Here is an 18,007-nt window from a genome sequence, read left to right as displayed (position 1 = left end):
ATCCAAAGCCAATCCAAGAGATGTATGAATGTTAGGAAGGATTTCATCATCTAACCATGTCCAAGGGGCGATGGTGAACAACAGGGCTTCCTAACTGCATAATTACAATAGGAGAAAGGACATACTCAAAGCCATCGCAAATCTATTGTAATTTAAGTCACAACACATTATTAAAAACTGAAAGCATTCCTTAAAATCAAACTAGAATCAATATTAATTCAAAAGTATGAATCCAAGCCGTAGAATTAGTCCCATCGTGCCACAAGCTTTGCCTCCTATGTCCTAATTAAACAGAAAATGTGATTAATGTGTAAATATATGCTGGCCATTGTTAGGTTACATTGGTGAACAGAATGGCTGAGGGTCAACCAATTGCGAAGTGTTTATGCTATTCAACACTATCAGTTGACGGTCAATATGTGGTGTTGAGAGGACTCCACGACCATTTTAAGGAGTGGAATGCCCCGCTGGGTCCACACCGTGTAGCAGGTGTGGGCCTCACTTATCACCACCATCTGATCATGATCAGTTGGTAGTGATTGGCATACAGCCTATCGTGATAATAAACAATAGGTGTTTTTTTTTTAAAAAAAAAAAAAAACTTTTTTCCTAACATAATCCAATATATTACTGGTGCAGCCTTGCTTGTTCGAATAACTTGACAGGAGAAATACCTATTACCTTCGGCAACTTGAGAAACTTGACGGACTTGTATATCAATTCTTCACTAGTCACTGGGGTTGTCTTTTCCATTTAGAAATTATAACTTATTAAACTCCATTCATATTATTTCTGTAAGATCCCTGATTTCATCGGGAACTGGACACGACTCAAGAGGCTGTAAGAACTTTATTTGATATGTTTTCAATGTAAATTGCTTCTTGCTTCTATATGAGAACATCTATATGAACCATGATTCTAAACCACTGCAGGCATATGCAAGGCACATCTATGACGGGACCTATTCCTTCCAACATCTCTTTCTTGGTGAATCTAACTGAACTGTGAGGGCACATTCCATGTTCTTTTCTTGCTGCTTTATTACTTAGAATTTTCTTGGATTCATACCCAGCCTTGGAAGTGGTATGAAATGAATTACTTTATTGAATCCAATATATTTTGATTTTCAGGAGGATATCTGATTTGAATGGATCGAGCATGCCTTTCCCTGCATTGGGGGATATGACCAAAATGCAGAAATTGTGAGTTGAATGGATATACCCCTGATGGCATAAATATATCATTGTTCGTTACTTCTTTTGTTTCTAGTCTATATCCATTATATTATGAACTTACGTTTTGTGTTTGCTCTAATATAATAAGATGTCAATTTTAGATTTCTTCTCTTCCTCTCTATGCTTGAAAGAATGGGATTTTGGTTCAAATGCATAAGATGGACATTGAAATCATTGGTCTTCTTTGATTTTTTTTTCTTTACCATTTCTTCTGTAAAGTGCTTCTAAGTTGTTTGAACTGATGCAGGTAAGAAGTTCTGGAATGTGTTTCATCTGCAGCCTATGCGTGATCAGAAGGTACAATTCCAAAAAAAATATCATCTAATTTCACATTATTTCCATTGCTTTATGATTATACAATTCCAAAAAAATGAGAACCAGAGGTTAACAGTACACAGACTGCTGAAATTGATGTTTTACCAATAGATCACTACTATGATGCCTTAGGAGGGCCTGAATTGGATACTCTCAGGGTACATGGACTTTTGTTTTTTTTGTTTTTGCTGCTACTGTTGTTGTGCTCCATTTACTTCGTTCAGCTGACAGGATATCGTCTCTATAATTATAAATGTTGTTTCAAAGCAAGCGTGGAGTGCTACTAATTTGGAGAGATCTGACATAAATAAAGTCTTCTATTGATACGAGAGCATAATCAAGTTCTCAAATCTGCACTTGATTGAAAAAGATCTTAATGGCATTAGTGCTAACATGGAATGCATATGCAAAGTTAGTTATTTATGTGCAAAAAAAGAAAAAAAAAAAGAAAAAAAAAAAGGAGAATGTGGTCCTGACCCAATTGAGGAAGTTATGCCCAAAGTGTAGTTAGCATAGTGTCCCAATGGGAATCAGAAGTTTAACTGGTAATGGTATCATCTCTCCTTGATAAGGGCAATAGTAATGGATAGATGATTGAAAGGAGAAATGAAGTCAACCATATAGGGTACGTTCAATTTATTTGGGTGCATTTTCAGTTAAACTGATACCTTTTTATTATTATTATTTTTCATTTTCTTCAGATACTGAATCTGCTAAGGCATCTAGAAGACAACTGAAAGAGACAATCTACTCATTGTTGTTTGACATGAATGTTCCTGCTGTTTGTAGAAGAAGTGCAAGCATGGCAGCTGAGACCACTTCTCATCACATTATTGCTGAAGTGTGCAACATTCGCAGGAAGACAAATAAATCTTCTTAAAAAAAGGTGAAAGAGCGTGCTTCTTTCTCCCAAAGCAATTTATAACCTCTTGACAAGAGTGCATGATCTCATCCATGCTCCGCTCGAGTACTTTCAAGCGCATCTTATCAAGGTGAATGTGGCCAACAAGGCCTGTATCCGCTTCTGAACTTTCAGGTATTTGTCGATGCCTTTAAAGCGACTTTTTTCAAACGATTCTGAACTAAATATGCTGCATTCTCCTTGCAATGCATTTTCCCATAGAAGCACTCATTCAAATATAGAATAACTCTCCGATCTATAATATCATTCTTGAAGTTAACTTTGCACAAAAGTATTTCCTTCATTGACTCCCATGAAGAGTTGTTGCTCTGAGAAGAATCAAGAACTGCTTTATATGCAGGATTTGATACTGCAGTAGCAGCTAATACACCAACTGGTTCACCAGCAAGAGACCTGCCAGGACTATTTTTGTCCACCTGTCCATACTCAAATTGAATTATAGAATTGTTGCAGAGGTTTCTCACTGTCCCATCATAACAGATAACGACATCTCTAAGTGTGGCCATTAGATTTTTAAACAAAGTTCCTGGTTCAGTAAGTCCTCTAGAAGAACGGATCAACACTTCCCTGGATGATATGGAATGGACCAACTCTTCATAGGGGGTCAGACCTTGAAAAAAGGAGCTCTTAACTAACCCAAATGCCTTAGAAGGATAGTCAACACCATTAATAGAATACTTATTTTGGAAGTGGAAACTCATATCACCATTAACAGAATACTTATTTTGGAAGTGGAAACTCATATCACCATTAACAGAATACTTATTTTGGAAGTGGAAACTCATATCCTCAACCAAACGCCTTGAATAAAACTTCCCTTGGTCATAAAGTTGAAGCCCCAAAAAGCCAAGTTGTTGAACAACCTTACTGATAGCTGAATCATTTTTAGAATCTATCAAATTACCCAAAGCAGATAACTTTAGAATACGAGTCACGATTGGCAGTTTTATAGTTTTCAGGTAGCTTTCCACTAACAACTCTACAAGTTCATTGTAATTTGATCTCAAGTGAAGCAGCAAAGGTGATATGTCCTGAATTTTCTTCTTTATATCTTCAGTAACAGTCTTGGGAATGTCAAAATCATTCAGGCCAACATTATATCCTTCTAAAAAGAGAATGTCCTTCAGCAATGGCTGCAACATATTAAAGAACTTAATAGCCTCTTCTGTTCCCTTCTTGTCAAGAACAGAAGTAACAATCTCTGTGAATGATGACTGCAGTAAATCTCTATTGAAATCAATCCTCACCATTTCACTTTTACTGATCAAATGCCTCTCCCCAAAGTAGTAAAAAAATGCAGGTAAAGCACTCTGTACCATTTGCAAAACAGTCCACAGAGGACCTGTATGGTGAGCCTTAAGCAAAGCAGGTTCCAGTAAACTGGTGAAACACACATAGCCAATTGTTGCGCAGTCGCTTTGTTCAAGAAAAAAGTCCTAAACATGAGTTTAAGTGACAATAAAGAATCATGCACCGTTAATTCAGACTACCACTATGAGAACTACGGATTTGCTTTTCAACACTAAACAGCTCCAAAACTTCTGCCTTTGCTGCTAGAGACTGGATAAAATATATGAACACAATCCCCATCAAAATCTGCACCTAGGGGAGCACAAATAAGGGGATTGATCTTAACAGTATGGTCGTCATGCACATAGACAGAAAATGCTTGTAATGAATGTTTATGAGTACTAGGTGGCCTATTAATGAAAACAATGTCTCCGTCCATAATCTGCCTATTTATGATTTGACCAACTTTCAAATCTGATTTAGTTTACTTTGATTCTCTTTTTTCCAATTCGGTTTTGAAAATTTTGAATGTTAGAGAAGTGCTACTGTGATTTGTCTGGATGTATTTAAGTGACTATTTTGTGTGTTCTCTACACCATAATGAAGGACCACAGCTGGTTACAGAAAGTTGTGAGGTGCATTGGACACAGAAGGCTGAAGGAGATCTAATAGTCCAATGCTCCTGAGCTTTCACAAAGACCATTTTTCAGTGAAGCTATCATCTAGAAATGCAATAATCATTTCAGTGAAGCTGAAATGACCAATTTGAAACTATCATAGTATTTGTATTGTGTGATCATTACTCCAAGTTCAACTAGAAAGGAATGTAATTGCAATTTGTACTCCATTATGAATAACACTAACCGTCAATACAGTTCAATCGTTGCCACCTAATTGAACTGAACAATTGCAATCCAACTCAGGTGTGTTTCAAAATGCAGCGTAAAAGATGCATTTAGATCAATGGATTATTTCTAGCCTGGTGAACCTGTGATTAGCTCTGTTTTGAGCTTGTAGATTATCTTTGCATTAAGTCGATGAAACTCAATCAGGCCTTGAAAGATTTAAATTTTATTCTGTATTGTGACTTGAATAAAAGATATGATGTCATTGAGAAAACCCAAAAGCCACAACTCAGTTTTTCATTTTTTCTTTTTGCAGTGGCTATAAGTACATGCCTTATCAACTTTTGGCTTGCCATGTCACGATGGAGGTGAGTTTCTTGGCTGTTAACTGGTAGCTCTTTGTTGGAAAGTATTCTTCTTCATCATGGTTATCAAACAATTCCTGTTACAACAAAAGTGGCTGATGTGCCAGTCCATGTTGGCATTGAGTTGTAGTTTGACCACCAAGTGTGTCAGGTTTTGGGTATCACTCTGTGATTAGAGTTCATAGAGAACCCACGGACATGTTATGGAGTCACAAATCATATGGCTGTTTCCAGTGACTAGTAGAAATGATGTCACATGATTTTCAGTTCAATTGGCAGGTGTATTACAGTGTAGGGAAGTGTGAAGCTAGAAAGAAGCATGATCTTCCATCTCTGGATGACCCTGCAATCTTTGAGCATATCTTCTTTAGTGAATACATGTATGATCCTTCCAAATGTTGGGTGGTGTAGATAAAAGAGAAAGATGGCGATGATGTTAAGATGCAAGGACAAGGAAACAAGTGTGCATGGCTATGGAACTTGACTAGAAAGTAGGTGGTAAGGAAGTTGTCGAAATAGGAAGAAGACGACGATTTTTTGTATATTTGTTTATTATGTTAAACTTATATGTATTTATGTGTGAATAAGTGTGATGCGGATAAGATTGTTTGTGTTTGGATGAATGTACTTTTATGTTTGGATGGATTTTCTTGTTTGGGTTTAGATGGATGTGAATGTGAATATGATGAAATATATTATATAACAGGTGTATATCAGGATGAATATGATGAAATATATTGTTAACAGGTGTATATCAGGAATTTTGTGCGGAATTTTGAGCTAGAATAATTTTTTAAAAAGAGACTTTTAGCAACGAAAATTTTTGTAGCTAAAAGTTTTGTAATTTACTTTTAGCTGCGAAAATTTTCGCTGCTAAAAGTCTTGTACAGTTTTTTTAGCGACGAAAATTGTCGTTGATAAAAGTGGAACGATTTTTTAGGTTTGCACAGTTTTTTCGCGACGAAAATTTTCGTCGCTAAAAATAGAACGATTTTTTTAGTAGCGAAAATTTTCGCTGATAAAAGTCTTGTACAGTTTTTTTAGCGACGAAACTTTTCGTCGCTAAAAGTTTTGTAATTTATTTTTAGCGACGACAATTTTCATCGCTAAAAGTTTTGTAATTTTTTTTGGCAGCGAAAATTTTTGTAGCTAAAAGTTTTGTAATTTATTTTTGGCAACGAAAATTTTCGTTGCTAAAAGTCTTGTACAGTGTTTTTTAGCGACAAAAATTTTCGTCGCTAAAAAGCTTGCATTTAGCGACGATTCAAAATTTTCACTGAGAAAACGCTTCGACATCGGTCTTATAGCGACGAATTTAGCGACGAAAACTTTCGTCGCTAAAACTTTTTAGCTACGAAAATTTGATTTATAGCAACGAAAATTTTCGTCGCTAAAAGTGAAATTTCTTGTAGTGGCTGTTTACGCACAACACATCTAAAGTCAGTGCAAAAGTTTTACGCACTCCCTGCGTAAGTCAGTTTACGCAGTTAAGAAGCTGGCGCACCCAACTCCCTTCTTTCCTTGCCCATCAGCGAAACAACTTCCAATTCTTGATTGAATTTTTCATTCCTACAAGATGAACAGTGCAGATTTTCAATCACCTTCAAGACATGGGCCCACAGCAATCCGCATTCATCGAAACGTGAATCATGCAAACAGCGTGTACAGGAATTGCGCCGCAGATTAATTTCCATCCCTGTTGATACAAATGGCAAAAAGAGGCACCGTCCAGTTGGTTTTTCATTCTGATCAAGATGGATGGAATGGATCATCTTGAAAGATCTTGTGAGTGGCCCACAAGGACCGTCCGTAGGCTTTGTTGCAAAACAGAGTTTGCACAGCCTCTGCGCTATTGATTGGTGGGACCCATGTGTGAAGCTATCTGCGAAATCCAAGGTTTAGGTTATAGTTATAGGTTTTGGGATTTGAGAATAGGTTTAGGTTAGGTTATAGGTTATAGCTTTAGGGAATTGAGAATATGTCAAGGTTTAGGTTTAGGAAATTGGGTTCGGGTTCGGGACCGGGTTTAGGTTTGGGTTTTCAAGTTTAGGTTTAGGTTTAGGCTAGGGAGTTGAGATTATGATTAGGTGTAGGTTTAGGTTTAGGCATTTGAGAAGCTTTTAAGGTTTAGGTTTAGGTTTAGGTTGAGGGATTTGAGAATAGGTTTGGGTTATAAGTTTAGGTTTAAGTTTAGGGATTTGAGAATAGTTTTAGGTTATAGGTTTAGGTTTAGGTGAAGGTTATTGGTTTAGGCTAGGTTAGGTTATAGGTTTAGGTTAGGTTAGGTTATAGGTATAGGTTTTGGGATTTGAGGATAGGTTTAGGTTATAAGTCTAGGTTTAGGTTAGGTTATAGGTTATAGCTTTAAGGAATTGAGAATAGGTCAAGGTTTAGGTTTAGGAAATCGGTTTCGGGTTCGGGATCGGGTTTAGGTTTGGGTTTTCAAGTTTAGGTTTAGGTTTAGGATAGGGAGTTGTGATTAGGATTAGGTGTAGGTTTAGGTTTAGGCATTTGAGAATACATTAAAGGAAAAGGTTTAGGTTTTGGTATTTGATAATAGGTTCAGGTTATAGGTTTAGGTTTAGGGATAGGGACTTGAGAATAGGTTTAGGTTATAGGTTTAGGTTTAGGTTAAGCTTATACGTTTATGTTTAGGTGAAGGTTATAGGTTTAGGTTAGGTTAGGTTATAGGTTTTTGGTTAAGGTTTAGGTTATAGTTATAGGTTTTAGGATTTGAGGATAGGTTTAGGTTAGCTTATAGGTTATAGCTTTGGGGAATTGAGAATAGGTCAAGGTTTAGGTTTAGAAAATCGGGTTCGGGTTCGGGTTTAGGCTAGGGAGTTGAGATTAGGATTAGGTGTAGGTTTAGGTTTAGGCATTTGAGAATACATTAATGTTTAGGTTTAGGTTTTCGGATTTGAGAATAGGTTTAGGTTTAGGTTTAGGGATAGGGACTTGAGAATGGGTTTAGGTTTAGGTTAAGGTTATAGGTATAGGTTTAGGTGAAGTTTATAGGTTTAGGTTAGGTTAGGTTATAGGTTTTTGGTTAAGGTTTAGGTTATAGTTATAGGTTATGGGATTTGAGAATAGGTTTAGGTTAGGTTATAGGTTATAGCTTTAGGGAATTGAGAATATGTCAAGGTTTAGTAGGAAATCGGGTCCAAGTTCGGGATCGGGTTTAGGTTGGGTTTTCAAGTTTAGGTTTAAGTTTAGGTTAGGGAGTTGAGATTAGGATTAGGTGTAGGTTTAGGTTTAGGTATTTGAGAATACATTAAGGTTTAGGTTTAGGTTTTGGGATTTGAGAATAGGTTTAGGTTATAGGTTTAGGTTTAGGGATAGGGATTTGGGTATAGGTTTAGGTTATAGGTTTAGGTTTAGGTTTAGGTTAAGGTTATAGGTTTAGGTTTAGGTGAAGTTTATAGGTTTAGGTTAGGTTAGGTTATAGGTTTTTGGTTAAGGTTTAGGTTATAGGTATAGGTTTTGGGATTTGAGGATAGGTTTAGGTTATAAGTATAGGTTTAGGTTAGGTTATAGGTTATAGCTTTAAGGAATTGAGAATAGGTCAAGGTTTAGGTTTAGGAAATCAGGTTCCGGTTCGGGACCGGGTTTAGGTTTGGGCTTTCAAGTTTAGGTTTAGGTTTAGAATAGGGAGTTGTGATTAGGATTACGTGTAGGTTTAGGTTTAGGCATTTGAGAATACATTAAAGGAAAAGGTTTAGGTTTTGGTATTTGATAATAGGTTTAGGTTATAAGTTTAGGTTTAGGGATAGGGACTTGAGAATAGGTTTAGGTTATAGGTTTAGGTTTAGGTTAAGCTTATAGGTTTATGTTTAGGTGAAGATTATAGGTTTAGGTTAGGTTAGGTTATAGGTTTTTGGTTAAGGTTTAGGCTATAGTTATAGGTTTTGGGATTTGAGGATAGGTTTAGGTTAGGTTATAGGTTATAGCTTTAGGGAATTGAGAATAGGTCAAGGTTTAGATTTAGGAAATCGGGTTCGGGTTCGGGACCGGGTTTAGGTTTGGGTTTTCAAGTTTAGGTTTAAGTTTAGGCTAGGGACTTGATATTAGGATTAGGTGTAGGTTTAGGTTTAGGTTTAGGGATTTGAGAATAGGTTTGGGTTATAGTTATGGGTTTAGGTTAAGTTATAGGTTACAGCTTTAGGGAAATGAGGATTGGTCAAGGTTTAGGTTTAGGAAATTGGGTTCGGGTTCGGAACCGGGTTTAGGTTTGGGTTTTCAAGTTTAGGTTTAGGTTTAGGCTAGGGAGTTGAGATTAGGATTAGGTGTAGGTTTAGGTTTAGGCATTTGAGAATACATTAAAGGAAAAGGTTTAGGTTATTTGATAATAGGTTTAAGTTATAGGTTTAGGTTTAGGGATAGGGACTTGAGAATAGGTTTAGGTTATAGGTTTAGGTTTAGGCATTTGAGAAGCTTTTAAGGTTTAGGTTTAGGTTTAGGGATTTGAGAATAGGTTTGGGTTATAAGTTTAGGTTTAAGTTTAGGGATTTGAGAATAGTTTTAGGTTATATGTTTAGGTTTAGGTTTAGGTGAAGGTTATTGGTTTAGGCTAGGTTAAGTTATAGGTTTTTGGTTAAGGTTTAGGTTATAGTTATAGGTTTTGGGATTTGAGGATAGGTTTAGGTTAGGTTATAGGTTATAGCTTTAGGGAATTGAGAATAGGTCAAGGTTTAGGTTTAGGAAATCGGATTTGAGAATAGGTTTGGGTTATAGGTTATAGGTTAAGGTTTTGGGTCATAGGTTTTGGTTTAGGTTAAGGTTATAGGTATAGGTTAAGGTTTAGGTTTAAGTTATAAGATATAGGTTTAGGGAACTGAGAATAAGTTAAGGTTTAGATTTAAGTTTTGGATTTAGGTTTAGGTTTTAGGTTTTAAGTTAAGGTTTAGGTTTAGGTTAAGATTGAGGTTTAGGTTATAGGTTAAGGTTTTAGGTCATAGGTTTTGGTTTAGGTTAAGGGTATGGTCCCTGCAAAGCAAATACAGATATAAACAAGGCCATCCGACGTAAATGCCAGGCCCCTTCCAATGCTGTCCATAAAAAATGGACAGCTTCATCATGATCATAATAGCGGTTCCCTCTTTCCAGGGAACCCGCTCTTCCGAATAGCTCCGACGCACATCCGGGTCTACTCCATTAATTTCGATCAAATATATAAACACGGTCTGTCCAAATGGCCAGGCCCCTCCAATGTTGTCCATAGGAAATGGACAGCTTCATCATGGTCATAACAGCTGTTCCCACCTTCCAGGGACCCCCGCTCATCCGGATAGCTCCGACGCATATCCGGGTCTGCTCCATTAATTTTGAGCAAATACATAAACACGGCCTGTCCAAATGGTCAGGCCACTCCAATAGTTTAGGCTTTCTTTACCTTCCATTGGATGCTTTCAAGGTGCAGATGGCCATTGAAACACACATACATTTTGGGAATTGCTTCTCAAAACCGCAGACTGGTTTTGTTTTGAAACTCGTTCATCTCACCTAAAAACCTGTCACATAATGAATCACTGTAACCACAATGATAACTATTGTCTATGCACTATAATGAACAAATTATTATTATTATTATAGATATCTGTAATTACAACATGGATGTTGGAGTCACTTATGAATGGGTAGAATGGCATATAAAGATTATAATCGACCTTAGAAATATAAATGCCATTATAGATAATTGTAATTACAACATGGATGTTGTGTGTGTCTATTTCATATGCACCTCAACATATATGTCTGTGTGCATGTGCAGGTGTGTGTGTCCATATATATATATATATATATATATATATATATATATATTGTATTAGAGAAGGGAAGGGATTATTTAAATCATTAACAAAAGAAATATATGAATATTAAAAGATGTTGACTTCTTCATAAAATGCTCAGGCCTATAAAGAAATGGAACCAATGTCACCCATGAACATCTACTATATAGAATTTCTTAAGGGCCATAGAAGTTTTGGATCAAGCTTATTTTAATGTTTCCCCTTTGCCCATGCCCGTATGATCTTATGAATAGGTTGCATGACAACTAACCATCTGCTAAAGGTTCATATAAAACCTCTATTTTAAGGAATGGCTAGAGGTTGGTGCTCTGTGGACCCCAACATGAAGTATATGTCCCATCCATGCTTTCCATACATTTTTTCAGATAATTTTATACTATGAACCCAAAACTGAGGTAGATCAAATTCTCAAGTTGGTCACACAGTGTTGATTGAAATCTCACCATTAAAAACTTCTTGCATTGATATTTTTACTTTTCTATAACCAGACCTTTTTTTCTGGTTATAGAAAAGTAAGTAGACCTTTCTTCTGACTATAGAAAGTTGACCTCTCTTAAGCCTTTGACTTATAAATGGTGAGGAAAGTCTGGGGGTTTCTTCTTTAAGTTACTCAACGTTCATGGTCATTACAAAGTAGATTGTGGATCTTTTAAATGGTGGATTGTAGGGTCCTTCCAATTGAGTCGGTGAGTTGTATGGAGGTTGCTCCCTTTAGCTTGTATGTGGGGAATATGGAAAGAAGAAAGTAGGTGAGCTTTCTTGTAATATCTTGTCATTGATATTTGTAGTGAAGGAAAGAATTGAACACTTCATCATAAGTTAAGACTGGTACTGAAGCTTTTAAGGCACCAATGCCTCAATATGGGGTGGTGGTTGGAACTTGGTCAGTTTTTAATTATGTCAAGCATTGGGAGAAGATTGACCTTTTGGTGCCTAGGCTTGTGAAAATTGAATATGGAAGTTCAAGGGGGAATCTTGGTGGCTTGGTAGTTGGCGGTGTCATTAGAGAAGAAGCTTGTTGGGTTGGTGCAGCTTCTTTCAATCTACTAAGCTACTCACGCAATCTTGCCTATGGGTAATTGTGCCAGCATCAATTGGAATATCTAGGTCGCCAAGCTTGATCCCTTTTTTTAGTTGAACGCAAACCATTGACGTATTTCATTTACTGACAATTAATTCTTAGTCAACATATTCAAAGGGTAGGATTGCTCCATCAAGGCAAATTTTGGGGTATAGTCCATACACGAGCATGCGCAACAACCCAACAGCCTAGATGGCTAAACTGTGGTAATGGGTTCACCATTACAAACCAAAAACCCATATTGTGCATATCCTTGTACAGGGATCATACAATTAGTGAAAATCCACACCATACAACACTTAAAGAGTAGATCCTAACATGTTGATTGAGCCGGCAGTGAACACCCCAGACTGGCAAAGACCAGGGTTCAAGTCACACTGATGTACCAGTTGCAGTCCTGCCCAAAATGACTATGTAATCCACCAAGAAAAAGCGTAGAGATTTGAAAATGAGCTTGATCAGGAATTCAGGTCTTGAAATCAAATAAAACAAGCTGCCTCAATGAAAATTAACACATTGAGCACAAAATGCATGGAGAAATGCAAGCCATTCCACCACACATGCCACCATAGAACACGTCTCAAAGACCCCATCAATTCATCAGGTGGAGTCAACTGTAAACATACCCTTGCCCAAAAGATCAGGTGGGCCACATACGTATGAGAAAAATGACAACGACCCGCCAAATGAGTGGAAATCTCGATTTTGTGGTCACGGAGCCGCAAACCCCCCGGTGGCACCCCAACCCCACTAGATGAGTGGCCCATATCAGGCAACAAGTGTGCCAAGATGGCACACGTGACAAGATCGCATCGGCATTTACGAAATGAAATTTCTATATTTTGACATGATTCAACTACCGCAAGAGAAAAACGAACTACATGGATTAAAATTCAAGAAATCAAGGGGAGAGAGAGAGAGAGAGAGAGAGAGAGAGAGAGAGAGAGATAGAGAGATAGAGATTTTCGAAGAGAAGCTTACGAGGTTTTGAAGGAGCCGGAAGCGGCTGCGGAGCTGGTAGTGGCTGCGGCATTTTCACAGCTTCCACCATCTGGAAATCTCTGTGAAAGAGAGAGAGAGAGAGAGACCGTATAGCCTAGGGTTTGGCCAGGAGTCGCATTGACTCAGGCAGCGCTAATATTGGATGGAAATTGGATTGCGTACTAAGTTACTCAGTACGCTCTTATCGTACAGAGTAAACTCGGTTGGGCTCACCGAGAATGCATGTGGTTTATCCATGCCGTCTATTCGTTTTTTCAGATCATTTTAGGGGTTCAACCCAAAATTGATACATATACAAAGCTCAAGTGGATCATACCACAGGAAAAAGTGAAAGTATTGATTTCCACCATTGAAAACTTTCTAAGGCCCCCAGTGATGTTTATTTGACATCCAACCTATTCATGATATCAGACAGACATGGATGAAGGGAAAAAACAAACATTAGCTTGATCTAAAACTTCGGTTGCCCCCAAGAATTTTCAACTGTAGATGTTCAATTCACACTGTTTTCGATGGTGTGATCCAATTGAGATTTTTATATACTCTATTTTTGGTAGAAAGCCCTAAAATAATGTGTTAAAATAGATGGATGGAGTGGATACAATGCATAAATGACAGTGGGGCGCACAGAGTTTACTTAGTAAGCTTGGCGTACTGAGTTACTCAGTACGCAACCCGCTTCTTATTGGATGGAGGGCGATAAACCTAATCCTCGGGCCGAGGACAATACTATCACGTAAAACATTTGATCCTCTACCGGAGGAGGCAGGTTTAGGGCTGTCAATGGGCCGAGTTAGGGCTGGGTCGAGCTCTGTCCAAGCTTAAGCCCGGCCTGTAATTTTGAACCTAAGCCATGCTCGTGATAAGCCAAAATATTCTAGACCGAGTACAGCCCAGGACATATACACAAAGCTCAACCCAAGTCCGAGCAGGGTAGGTTACAAAAGCCTATCTTGTTATACAGAGCAGATGCAAATAATGGTGAAAACGTTGATGTACTTGTCTGCATGCTTCTACTGCTGCTACTGCACTCACTCCCTCCCTTCAGTCTTCCCTATTCAACCGTGGACGACAAATCACATACCCCATATGGAGCTGCTGTTGTTGCTTCTACAATATTAAATACCCCATGTGTGGGGACTGTCATGGGATGGTTGATGTTGCAGGGAGAGGGAGATCGAGAGAGGGAGGGAGAGTGAGAGGGAGATCGAGAGAGAGGGTTGAGATCGGGAGAGGGAGATCGAGGGAGAGGGTTGAGATTGAAGGAGAGGGAGATTGAGAGAGGGAGAGGGAGATCGGGAGAGGGAGATCGAAAGAGAGGGAGATGGAGCTCGCGTTTGGGCATTTTGGGCATTTTGGAGGGATTAGGGCATTTTGGCGACGGAAATAATCCAGTAGTCTGCAGGATATTTATATAAATGTGACTCCCAAGCCATGTGCGTGTATATGAGGCGCGCACCCATGGCGCTGGTACCACCGTAACTAACCTTGCAACTGTTTTGGGCCCCATGCCATGGATTGACTTGATTTTTAAGCCGCAGGCCCACCATGGAATGGTGCATCTGACTGATGGGGTACATGTTCGACACCCATCACGGTGGGGCCCACACAGCTTGACCGTATGGAACCTTTTCAAATAATATATATATATATATATGTATGCAGTGATCCCGACCTTATTTGAAACCATATAAAATACTACTAAAAAATAAGAAATGTCCAAATACATTTGTCAAGAAAATTTCCTTATGATTTAAACAAGGATTAGTGTAACCTTATAGAAACACAAACACAACTTTATCATGCTCTCTTATGCTCCTACAAACATCTATTGCACAAACTCGTTGATACAAATGAAATACAAATCATCATTTAAGCCATATCCCAACTAATTGGGGTGAGCTCGACCATGTAAATAATCTTATCTATCTCAAACCCGACTTAAAAGCTTAGATCCAATGATTCGATAAGTGCACAAAGCCAATTGGATTTAGGTCCAGGTCTTCAAAAATAGGATCTGGATCTAAAAGGATTTGGACCTGACAAGATCAGGTCTTTTCTCTGGTTTTACATAGTAGAGATTTGGCATAAAACCTATTGGTGAAAAGCTTTTTATCTCTTAACATGCTCATCTACAGCCAATGATTGAAAATTTTTTTAGGAAATCCTAAAAAAACATACTTTCTCTAACATGCTCATCTATATATAAAAAATTTTTAAAATATTTTATAATAAAACATCATGGTGATCCCCGGGAAGATTGCAATGGTTAATGTATTTGTTCTCACTGTTTCCCCATAGTATGGCCCACTTAGACAATGGATCTATCTCATTTTTTAAATCTCATTCTATCATGGTTCAGAGAAAATGATGGACGAAGTAGATTTTACACTGTTATCGTAGTTAGCGCACAACAATTCATATCATATTGTGTTTTCTCTTCATTCATATCTTTTTGATATTATAAACATGAGGGATGTCAAATAAACATTATTATGCGCCCAAGGAAGGTACCAACGGTGGAAATCATTATTCCACACTATTTTGTGTCGCATGGTCCACTTGAGTTTTATATTTATCAAAAATTTGGAATTAACCCACACTGTTCCTCCATTTTTTAAGATCGTTTTAGAGAACTATTTAAAAAATGATTCATATCCAAATATTAATTAAATGAACAACACCACATAAAAGAGAACAAATTGGCCACTCCCCCTGACACCATCCACTGGCTTGTGGTTAGTACTCTGTGGGCCACACCATGATGTATGTATTTAATCCATGCCGTCCATCTATTTTTATAGATCATTTTATGATATAAGAGAAAAAATGAGGTATATCTAAATCTCAAGTGGACCACATTACAAGAAAAAGTGTTGGATGAACGTTGACCATTAAAAACGTTATGGGGGCCGTAAAAGTTTTAGATCAAGCTGATATTTATAGTTTCCCTTCATCCGGGTCTTTATGACCTAATCAACATATTAGATTTCAAATAAACAATACAGTGGGCCTTAGGAGGATTTTAATAGTGGATATCCAATCATTATTGATTTCCTGTGGTGTGGTCCACCTGTGACTTATATACCTATCAATTTTTCTATGAAGCCCTAAAATGATCTCTAAAAATAGATGAACAGAATGGATGACACACATACATCATGGTGGGGCCCACAGAGCACCCTCCACCAGTAGCCAATCCGTCTCCCAAATTTGGGCGCGCGCTCAAAACAGAGCCGCGCCCAAAGAGAGGTATTTCACTCTCTCTCTCTCTCTCTCTCTCTCTCTCGCTTTTATTTTGCCTCGTAGCAAATATCGGGGTCTTAGATCGTAATTTCTGCTCTTGTCCAACAGCGATCTTTCTCGCAACTATCTCAATGGATCGATCCCTGCAGCATGGGCTTCCCTTCCTCTCACCGATTTGTAAGTCCTCTTCCATAATTGCATCTGGAATCTTCTATAACTAATCTACAAAACCCTCTCTTCCTCTCTCACTGTCTGAGGGACATACCCGAAAAATTGTTTGAACATTGTAGGTCGCTTTTGGGAAATCACATTTCTAGAACAATTCCAAAGGAGCTAGGAAACATCATGACACTCAAGTCACTGTATGTGATTCACAACTTTCATTTGATTAGGCAGATGAAATTGCGTTTAGCTACTATTATTCATGCAATTCGTGAGTTTGCAGAGTCATTGAAGTTAACGAGGTCGAAGGACCTCTTCCTCCAGAGCTTGGTAATTTGCGCAGCTTGGAGAGATTGTAAGATTCTCTGTTTTGCCATTGCAATTTTTATTTTTTTATTTTTCAAATAGTGACCTAATTCTCATTTCATAGTTATCTTTCAGGGAATTCATATCTTTACTCATCTTGATTGATATTTTCCATTAGCATCTTTTCTTTCTACTTTTGGTAATTCAGGAGTACAAATTTGTACTGTTGTATCACCAATGTTGAAAGAAGGTTGCCATTATCAATCAGGGCAGGTGCAAATAGTGTCACCCTTATCTTTATTACATTTGAGCAGCTGCTAAGATTTGTGACCTGAATTGAGAATCTCTAAAATTTAAATGTTATTTATTTATTTATTAGTTCTGGTTGCCTCCTATGTCCTAATTAAACAGAAAATGTGATTAATGTGTAAATATATGCTGGCCATTGTTAGGTTACATTGGTGAACAGAATGGCTGAGGGTCAACCAATTGCGAAGTGTTTATGCTATTCAACACTATCAGTTGACGGTCAATATGTGGTGTTGAGAGGACTCCACGACCATTTTAAGGAGTGGAATGCCCTGCTGGGTCCACACCGCGTAGCAGGTGTGGGCCTCACTTATCACCACCATCTGATCATGATCAGTTGGTAGTGATTGGCATACAGCCTATCGTGATAATAAACAATAGGGGTTATTTTAAAAAAAAAAAAAAAACTTTTTTCCTAACATCATCCAATATATTACAGGTGCAGCCTTGCTTGTTCGAATAACTTGACAGAGAAATACCTATTACCTTCGGCAACTTGAGAAACTTGACGGACTTGTATATCAATTCTTCACTAGTCACTGGGGTTGTCTTTTCCATTTAGAAATTATAACTTATTAAACTCCATTCATATTATTTCTGTAAGATCCCTGATTTCATCGGGAACTGGACACGACTCAAGAGGCTGTAAGAACTTTATTTGATATGTTTTCAATGTAAATTGCTTCTTGCTTCTATATGAGAACATCTATATGAACCATGATTCTAAACCACTGCAAGCATATGCAAGGAAAATCTATGACTGGACCTATACATTCCAACATATCTTTCTTGGTGAATCTAAATCAACTCTGAGGGCACATTCCATGTTCTTTTCTTGCTGCTTTATTACTTAGAATTTTCTTGGATTCATACCCAGCCTTGGAAGTGGTATGAAATGAATTACTTTATTGAATCCAATATATTTTGATTTTCAGGAGGATATCTGATTTGAATGGATCGAGCATGCCTTTCCCTGCATTGGGGGATATGACCAAAATGCAGAAATTGTGAGTTGAATGGATATACCCCTGATGGCATAAATATATCATTGTTCGTTACTTCTTTTGTTTCTAGTCTATATCCATTATATTATGAACTTACGTTTTGTGTTTGCTCTAATAT

At 37.7% G+C, this 18,007-nt stretch overlaps 1 long non-coding RNA gene and 1 pseudogene across 1 annotated transcript; one reads left to right on the top strand and one right to left on the bottom strand.

Moving 5' to 3' along the window:
• Window positions 1–1,350: 1,350 nt before the first annotated feature.
• LOC131255343 (DNA-directed RNA polymerase V subunit 1-like) lies at window positions 1,351–12,911 on the bottom strand (annotated as a pseudogene).
• Window positions 12,912–16,134: 3,223 nt separating this feature from the next.
• Window positions 16,135–17,355, top strand: LOC131256536 (uncharacterized). The gene is made up of 4 exons (XR_009176873.1): window positions 16,135–16,285; window positions 16,399–16,470; window positions 16,554–16,625; window positions 17,331–17,355. It is a non-coding gene; the product is annotated as an uncharacterized LOC131256536 (long non-coding RNA).
• The last annotated feature ends 652 nt before the right edge of the window (window positions 17,356–18,007 follow it).

The sequence above is a fragment of the Magnolia sinica genome, chromosome 9 (assembly GCF_029962835.1).
Source record: "Magnolia sinica isolate HGM2019 chromosome 9, MsV1, whole genome shotgun sequence".
Lineage (NCBI taxonomy): Eukaryota > Viridiplantae > Streptophyta > Magnoliopsida > Magnoliales > Magnoliaceae > Magnolia > Magnolia sinica.
This window is presented reverse-complemented; position numbering and strand designations above follow the sequence as displayed.